Here is a 7839-nt window from a genome sequence, read left to right on the forward strand (position 1 = left end):
TCATGCTGAGAACACAGAGCCTGCTGGGGATTCTCTCTCTCTCTCTCTCTCTCTCTCTCTCTCTCTCTCTTTCTCTCTCTCTGCCCCTCCCACTCACCTCTCTGTCTCTCTTTCAAAATAAATAAATAAACAGAAGAAGAAGAGGAAGAAGAAGAAGAAGAAGAAGAAGAAGAAGAAGAAGAAGAAGGAGAAGGAGGAGGAGGAGGCTATTGAAATAATCCAGGTAAAAATTGATGAGACATAGGGGTTCCTGGGTGGCTCAGTTGGTTAAGCATCCAACTCTTGATTTCAGCTCAGGTCATGATCTCACAGTTCTTCATGAGTTCGAGCCCCACATCCACACTGTCAGCGCGGAGCCTGCTAGGGGTTCTCTCTCCCTTTCTCTCTCTCTCTCTCTCTCTCTCTCTGCCCCTCTCTTGCTCACTCTCTCAAAGTAAATCAATAAACTTAAAAAATGAATTGATGAGACTTTGAAGTAAGACCCTGGCAGTGAGAATGGAGCCAGTACAGGTGATTAAGAGACCTTGAGTGGTTACTTTCATCTCTGGGCTTCAGCAGAATAAACAAGTTGAACCACCCAAGAACCAAGATCCTTCCCAGCCCAAAGGTATTGTGATTTCTTTCTGCTTATATTTATTTTATGTGCTTGCCTTTAATCTATTATAAATATTCATGGTTTATTTCACTCAAAGACCAGCTTCATTCAAAGAAGACTTTTGCTGCTACTTTGCCTATGAGATAACATTTTATAGACTTGTTTAAAAGGAGAAGAAATTCTAGATATAAGGAGCAGTGATATTCTGACAAAGGTTTCTAGTTATTTCCAATTCTAATTTAATTCTAATTCTAATGTTACCTGGCATATAGGAGACACTCAATACACATGTTTTGAATTACCAAATGAATGAATTAATGGAAAGTAACATATTTCAATGGATTCAAACCCTTATTTTTTTTTTATGTTTTTATTTGTTTTTGAGAGAGAGAATGGGGGAGGGCAGAGTGAGAGAGGCAGACAGAGGATCTGACAGCACAGAGCCCAATGCGGGGCTCAAACTCACAAACCACGAGATTACGACCTGAACAGAAGTCACTTAACTGACTGAGCCACCCAGGTGCTTCTCAAACACTTCAGAGAGCAAGTCCTCCCTTACATTATCTGTGTAACCTTACATCGTCTTGGCACTTCAGCCCATAACTCCAGGGTCTTGTTCATATATGATCTGTGCCCTCGGTTTACAAGGCCCTTTGCCTCTTAATCCATCGGGAAAAGTGCCTTTTCATGCGTCACAACTCAGCTTAAACACCACATTGTCAGAGAAGAGCAAAGCTATGTAAGACAAACACAGGCATTTAGAGTCACACAGACCTGGGTTCAAATCCAGACTCACACACATATAGTGGAAGGGTGTCCCAAGAGTCTTCTCATACACTTTTGATCTATTAGATGGTAAGTAAAACAAGAAAGAAAAATTATGTCGCCAAACCCAGGTGTCATTTTCCATGGGGGGGGAAGCATATCTCTGCAGGCAATTCAACCTGGTAACAGCACCAAGCCGCATGTTCAACTTTGCTGGACGTCTCAAACTGCTGCCCATGTGGCAACATGTCATAGGTTGGATAGCAAATATATCTGATGACACAAAATCTCAGCTATAATGGATGAGCCAGCACTTTAACTCCATCCAATTTCTGGATTTTGTCTGGGTCAAACATGTTCGCCAAGCTTGTGTATCACTGTGCTGGAGGGATCCATACTTAGGGTTGACCAAAGCTGGGCAGTGAGGTTCAGAAAACTTGCAACCAACTGAACCAACTGAAAAGATGGACCTCTCATCATTCCACGAGTCCTACACCTTCTCCCTGTGCCTGAGTCAGCCTTGGCTGATGCACCAAATGTGGCTTGTGAAGCATCTCACCCATTGTCAATCTCTTGGCCTTGGCATTCACAGATGTGTTCAGCCACCACCTTTACTCTCAAGCCTGTTTTCCAGAAGAAACCCAGAAATACTTGAATTTCATTTTCATCATGATATATCTGGAGGACTAAACAACATAAAATGTGCTCAAAGGGCAGATAATATGGACACCTTGAAACAAACTTCAAAATGATACTAAACCTGCTTAGATACCATTGACTCAAAATAAGTTTTGACACACGCCAGATTTCAGTCCTTAGGCAAGCCTCCTAATATCCCTAGGCTTCGGTTTCCTCACTATAAATTGTGAGTGATAATTTCCATTGCGAGACCTCAGTGGAGTGTATTAACATACCTAGCATATAGTAGATACCCAGTAAACAATGTCTACAATTATGTATCTCAAAGTTCTACCTTTCACGGAATATACTTTCTTCTTTGGTACCATGTACACAGAGTGTCCTCACCTACTTAGCGGGCAAAATAAAACCAAATTCACAGGATTTTTAGGGCTAACTTAGATAGGACACATAAAATTATAAGCTCATCACAATTCCCATTTGCATTATCCTAAAATGCAACATGCTTCCATTAGACTTCTAATTGCTCCCAAAGTGTTTATTATGTGTCTATATTGTTCATACAGCTACACATTCTTTGAGTTTCTCGTGTGTATCTTGAAAAAGGATGGTTGAGTGATATGTGTTGAGAATTTACCATGAGCCAGGCCCGCAAAGGGTGTTTTTGATCCACTGTCTTGTTGGTTCTTCCCTAGCCTCTGTAAGGAGGATGTTGGATCCCAACACAAGGTGGGCGTACTGATGCTATGAAGGTCAAAGTCCTCAGACCAGTGTGATGCCATGTTCTCTGCATCACTCTGTAGCTTAAGTGAGGCAAAAGCAGGCATTCAATAAATGTGGAAGAATTCTCCAGGTGATGAGGCACCTGTGCCAATGCTGAATGCTCGCTAAGGCTCAGCACTTGAGAGCAAGCACTCTAGAGCCAAAATGCCTTGTTTCTTTCACTTTTCCAGCTATCTGACTTTTGATAGGTTCTTAACCACTCCATGCCTCAGTTTAAATCAATTGCAAAGTAGAAATCATAATTGCATCTACCTCACATTATTGTTTGTTTTAAGAACAAAATATAATAGTGTATGTTGATTATTTCATACAGTGCCTGGCATACAGTAAGTGCTCAATAAATGTCTCCCTTAAATATTCAGTCTCAGAGCCTCTGAATGGCACCACTGGAGACACTCAGGAAGCTGCCCCTTGAGCTGTGGCAGGCCCAGGCCTCAGGAGCCTGCAGAAACGTGGATGCTGTTGCCATTGGGAAGTGAAGCCCATCTCCAGCTATAATGGCTTCACAGCTGACAAAGGGACACTGTTCATTTCCTTCAAAAGTTGTTTTGCTCTCTTTCCAAGGCTTTAGGGCAACTGCTGCTTCAATAGGAAGCTCTCTCAAGTAGTGAGTCAACAGACACTCATCCTAGGAGGTGATTCACACACCAGAGTGTGTGGTCCACAAATGGTGTGGGGGTGGTACCTCTTGGGGAGAGACTGACGTGCCCCTAAATGAGTTGTTTGTGATCGCAGGCTGCTCACCGAGCAGACATGGGAACAGATGCGCTAATTAAGTACTTGTCATGTCCCTCCGCACTCCTTCAGGAGGGGTGCAAATGGTCCTCGAAAAGATGCTGAACTTGGAGATAAGAAGTGTCATTGCCCCCCATCCCCCAGGCCTCTTCAAAATGAGGGCCAGTTAAGAGTCAGACAGAATGAGGAACTGGAGGCTTGCATGGTTTCAAGACTTGCACTGTTTGTGTGGAGATAAAATGAGAGAATTCCTGAAAAGCTGGAGCTGAGGGCAATTTCAACGGGGTGACAGTCTTGTCCCTAAATTTTTACTCAATGATAAAAATTTTATCAAGATAAAAAAGTAATTAACCTATTATTTATCCATTTCTTCCAACGGACTGCGCATGTTCTAGAGGTACTATAAATCTTATTCTGTATCCATTACAGCCAAGAGGGTTGCATGGACAGTGCCAAAATGCTTGGATCTGAAGCAGAGCACTGGGAAATTCCTAAATCTCTCAGTGCCTCAGCTTCCTAACCTATAATATGGGTACTCTGAATAATACCTACCTGATAGGGTTGTGAACATTAATTGATCTAATACAGTGCTACTCAAAATGGGATCCACCCACCAGAGCTCATCTACAAACTTTCTTGTCCTCTGTCAGTTACGTACAAAAAGTAATAGTAACTGGGGTGCCTGGATGGCTCAGTCCGTTAAGCGTCTGACTCTTGTTTTCTGCTCAGGGCATGATTTCACGGTTCATGGGATCGATACCCACATCAGGCTCTGCACTTGGGATTCTCTGTCTCCCTCTCTCTCTGCCCCTCCCCTGTGTGTGCTCTCTTTCTCTCTCTCTCTCTCTCCCTCTCTCTTTCAAAATAAACATTTAAAAAAGTAAGAGTTGGGTCGCCTGGGTGGCTCAGTCAGTTAACCATCCAACTTTGGCTCGGGTCATGATCTCATGGTCTGTGGGTTCGAGTCCCACGTGGGGCTCTGTGCTGACAGCTCGGAGCCTGGAGCCTGCTTCAGATTCTGTGTCTCCCTCTCTCTCTCTCTGCCCCTCCCCCGCTCACGCTCTGTCTCTGTCTCTCTCTCTCCTCAAAAAGAAATAAACATTAAAAAAAAAAAAAAAGTAAGAGTAACCTTTTGGGAACCTTTATCCCAACTGCCCATTACAGCAACTGTTTTATTATATTTTACAAAAGTATCAGTTTGAAGTAGATAAAACATTTTTTAAAAAAATACTGGCCCTTCATCACAGTTTGAGAACAACTAATGGTGTACATCTTAAAATGTAGATGTGTCGCAGTATCTACTTTTTAATTTTTTTATGTTTATTTATTTTTGAGAGAGAGAGACAGAGCATGAGCAGGGGAGGGACAGAGAGAGGGAGACAGGCATTTAAGGTACCCTCAGTTTTCTCTTCCATAAAGTGAGAGATTCAAAACAAATGTACGTATGATAGTGTAGTGTAGCAGAAGGAGCAGAAATTTTGGAAATAGGCGTAACTGTGTTTGGTCTTTCACTCCGCTGCCTACTGCTTGAGAGTCACTTTCTGGGCCTCAGCTTCCTCACTAGCAAAACGGGGATAGTACCACTGAACTTTGTTGGGTCTTTGTGAGAATGAGCAGTGATACTTGCAGTGTGCCCTTGACATAGAGTATTTCAATAATCGTTAGCTTCCATCTCCCTGCCCTCCTGTTGCCAGGAAGGAACTTCTGAGAAGTAAAAATTAAAGATGGTCACAAATGTTTTGCTATTCTCCTCACTGAGAGGTTTGGAATCTAGATCCCCCTCCCCTTGAATCTGAGCTGGGCTTAGTCACTTGCTTGACCACAGCATGTAGCAGAAGTCATGTTCTAGGACCTACAAAGCTAGGTCATAGGAAACCTTGCAGTTTTCACCTGGGCTTCTTGGAAATCTTGCAGTGGAGGAAGCCATCTGCCATGTAAGTTTCTGATTTCTCTGTTCTCCATGCTTCGAGGAGCCCAAGCTAGAGAAGGCAGTGGAGGAGAGATGCCCAGCTAGTTCCCAGCTGGCCCATGTGCCAGACATGAATGAAGAAGTCTTCTGATGAGTCCAATGCCAGCCATTATCTCTGACAATAGCCACGTGAAAGACTCTAAGCAAGAACCACCCAGTTAAGGCCGTCAACAGGCAGAACTATAAGAAAAAATACTGTATTGTTGTTTTAGCCACTGCATTATGGGATGGTTTGCTAAGCAGCAGTAGATAGCCAAAAACATTCTGCTGGAGTACAACTCCTGGTCTTTCCGCCCATTCCTAACTTATGAGTGGTTGCTGGTTTGCCAATAATTTAAACTGCATTAGTCCACAATCTTGTACTGGCCAGGAGTAAAGTGTTTAAGGTTGCTCTTCTCACATGGCCTGCCCTTGTTTCCCATTCTGTGATCTATGAGCATTCTCTTCCGTCTCCTCTGTGATTTGAGTGCCCGTTCTGGGGTGGGTGGGGAGGAGGCTGCTTGCCTCACTGATCTTGCCTGTCTATGACTGGGTAGGTAAGTGAGTGGAAACCAATTTGGCTTCATGCTGAGGTTACTTTCTCCAGTCTCGATCTGGTATTTTGACCTCCTTCTCTTTGACTCAACTGGGTTAGAACCACTAGTGGGGAGCATTGGGACTGGCACTTCAGAGAGACCCCCAATGTCCCTTATAGCTCTGACATTCTGTAGGGCAAATAGTTAGGTATGGAGCAGCTTCCTACTTTCCCTGTACCCTTGCTGATATGGAACTCTTGCCTACATTGCTAATAATGTGTTTAACTTCCTCAAACTTCCAAACAGGCTAAAGCAATTATAATCATGGTTAGTAAGTTTCTGGTTTTCTCTTGACACTTTTGATGGTTTGCTTATATTAGTTCCCACAAAGATCATGACAAAAACTTTCTACCAAAGCCAAGCTGATAAACAGAGCCCTGGAGACTGCCATCACATCCTGTACATGACTCAAATATGACTTCTAATTTCCTCAGCCCCTGGGAAGATGACAGTGTGCATCCACTTTATTAAATTCTGTTGGGCCTTCAATATTTATTTATTTATTTTTAGTGATTGTTGTATTGCTTCCAATCATTCTTGTTGCTCAGGACACAGAAGGAGAATGGAAATTCTGTTAAGGTTGCAAATATGGTGGTTTTCTGCCTTCTCTCCACGACAATGGTAAGTCATATTCGTCCAACCATCCATCCAGTCATTCATTCAGCATGTCTTTATTGGGAGGTTTCTCTGAACCGAGTCAGGTGCTGAGCCCTGGACATATAACTGTAAGTGAGATCCTTGTAAGCCCTTTCCTCAAAGGGAGTACATCTAGTGATGGAGCACCTGAGCAGAGAGTGGCAATGCTGTGTAATGCGTGTTCCAACAAGGAAATACATATACACATACACATTCTTCTGAAGGAGGAAAGCAGAGGCACTGAGGACACCATCCTCTGATAGCCATCTCCTCTGAGTATTCAAGTTTAAGCACAAAATTTGAACATTTTTTGTGACTCAGCTCATGGGCAAATTTCACCATTGCATTTTGCATCCTTCATGCACCTTAAGATTTACAAAATCTTAAGCAACACAATTGCTGGAGGTGGAAAATCAGTCTCTAATAAAATGCATTAACATGGTGATTGCAATATACATTAGCTTACTTAAGCCGCACCACAGCCCTGTGAAGCAGCCCTCTATATAGAAGCCTCTATAGGTTAAGTTACTTGCCTAAGATCACACAGCCAGGGAATGGCAGAAACAAGGTATGAAAACAGGTCTGTATGAGTCCAATTCCATCCTCTCTCTATCGTACTGCACAACAGGAAAATGTCTACAGAAAGAGCAACTCCATATTATTTTAAATAATAAAATAATTTAAAAATAATAAAACCCTTATTGGGGAAACAACAAAAGACAAATAGGAAGAATGGTAATGGTCTAATAATGTTAAGATACAAAAAAAAAATGCAAATGTTATGGGCTTAATGTTTGTGTCCCCCCCAAAAAGTCTTAGATTGAAGTCCTAGTCCCCAATATGATGGATGGTATTTGAGGTGGAGCCTTTAGAGGGTTATTAGTTTTATATGAAGTCAGGAGGGTGGGACCTGTATGATGGGATTAGTGCCTTTATGAAAAGAGGAAGAGAGAGAGATGATCCATCTCTTTATCTCCAGGAATATGAACCAAGGAAAAGCCATATGAGGACACATGGATAAGGTGGCCTTCTGCAAGCCAGGAAGTGTCTCTCCCAGTCACCAAATCTGCCAGCACCTTGATCTTGGACTTCCCAGCTTCTAAAACTGTGAGGAATAAATGTCTGTTGTTCAGGCCACTCAA

General features: G+C 42.7%; 1 long non-coding RNA gene across 1 annotated transcript; it reads left to right on the forward strand.

Annotated features, from left to right (window-relative positions):
- The first annotated feature begins 140 nt into the window (after window positions 1-140).
- LOC125912548 (uncharacterized) lies at window positions 141-7839 on the forward strand. The gene is made up of 3 exons (XR_007454775.1): window positions 141-223; window positions 6610-6682; window positions 7677-7839. It is a non-coding gene; the product is annotated as an uncharacterized LOC125912548 (long non-coding RNA).

Source organism: Panthera uncia (genome assembly GCF_023721935.1).
Source record: "Panthera uncia isolate 11264 chromosome C1 unlocalized genomic scaffold, Puncia_PCG_1.0 HiC_scaffold_4, whole genome shotgun sequence".
Lineage (NCBI taxonomy): Eukaryota > Metazoa > Chordata > Mammalia > Carnivora > Felidae > Panthera > Panthera uncia.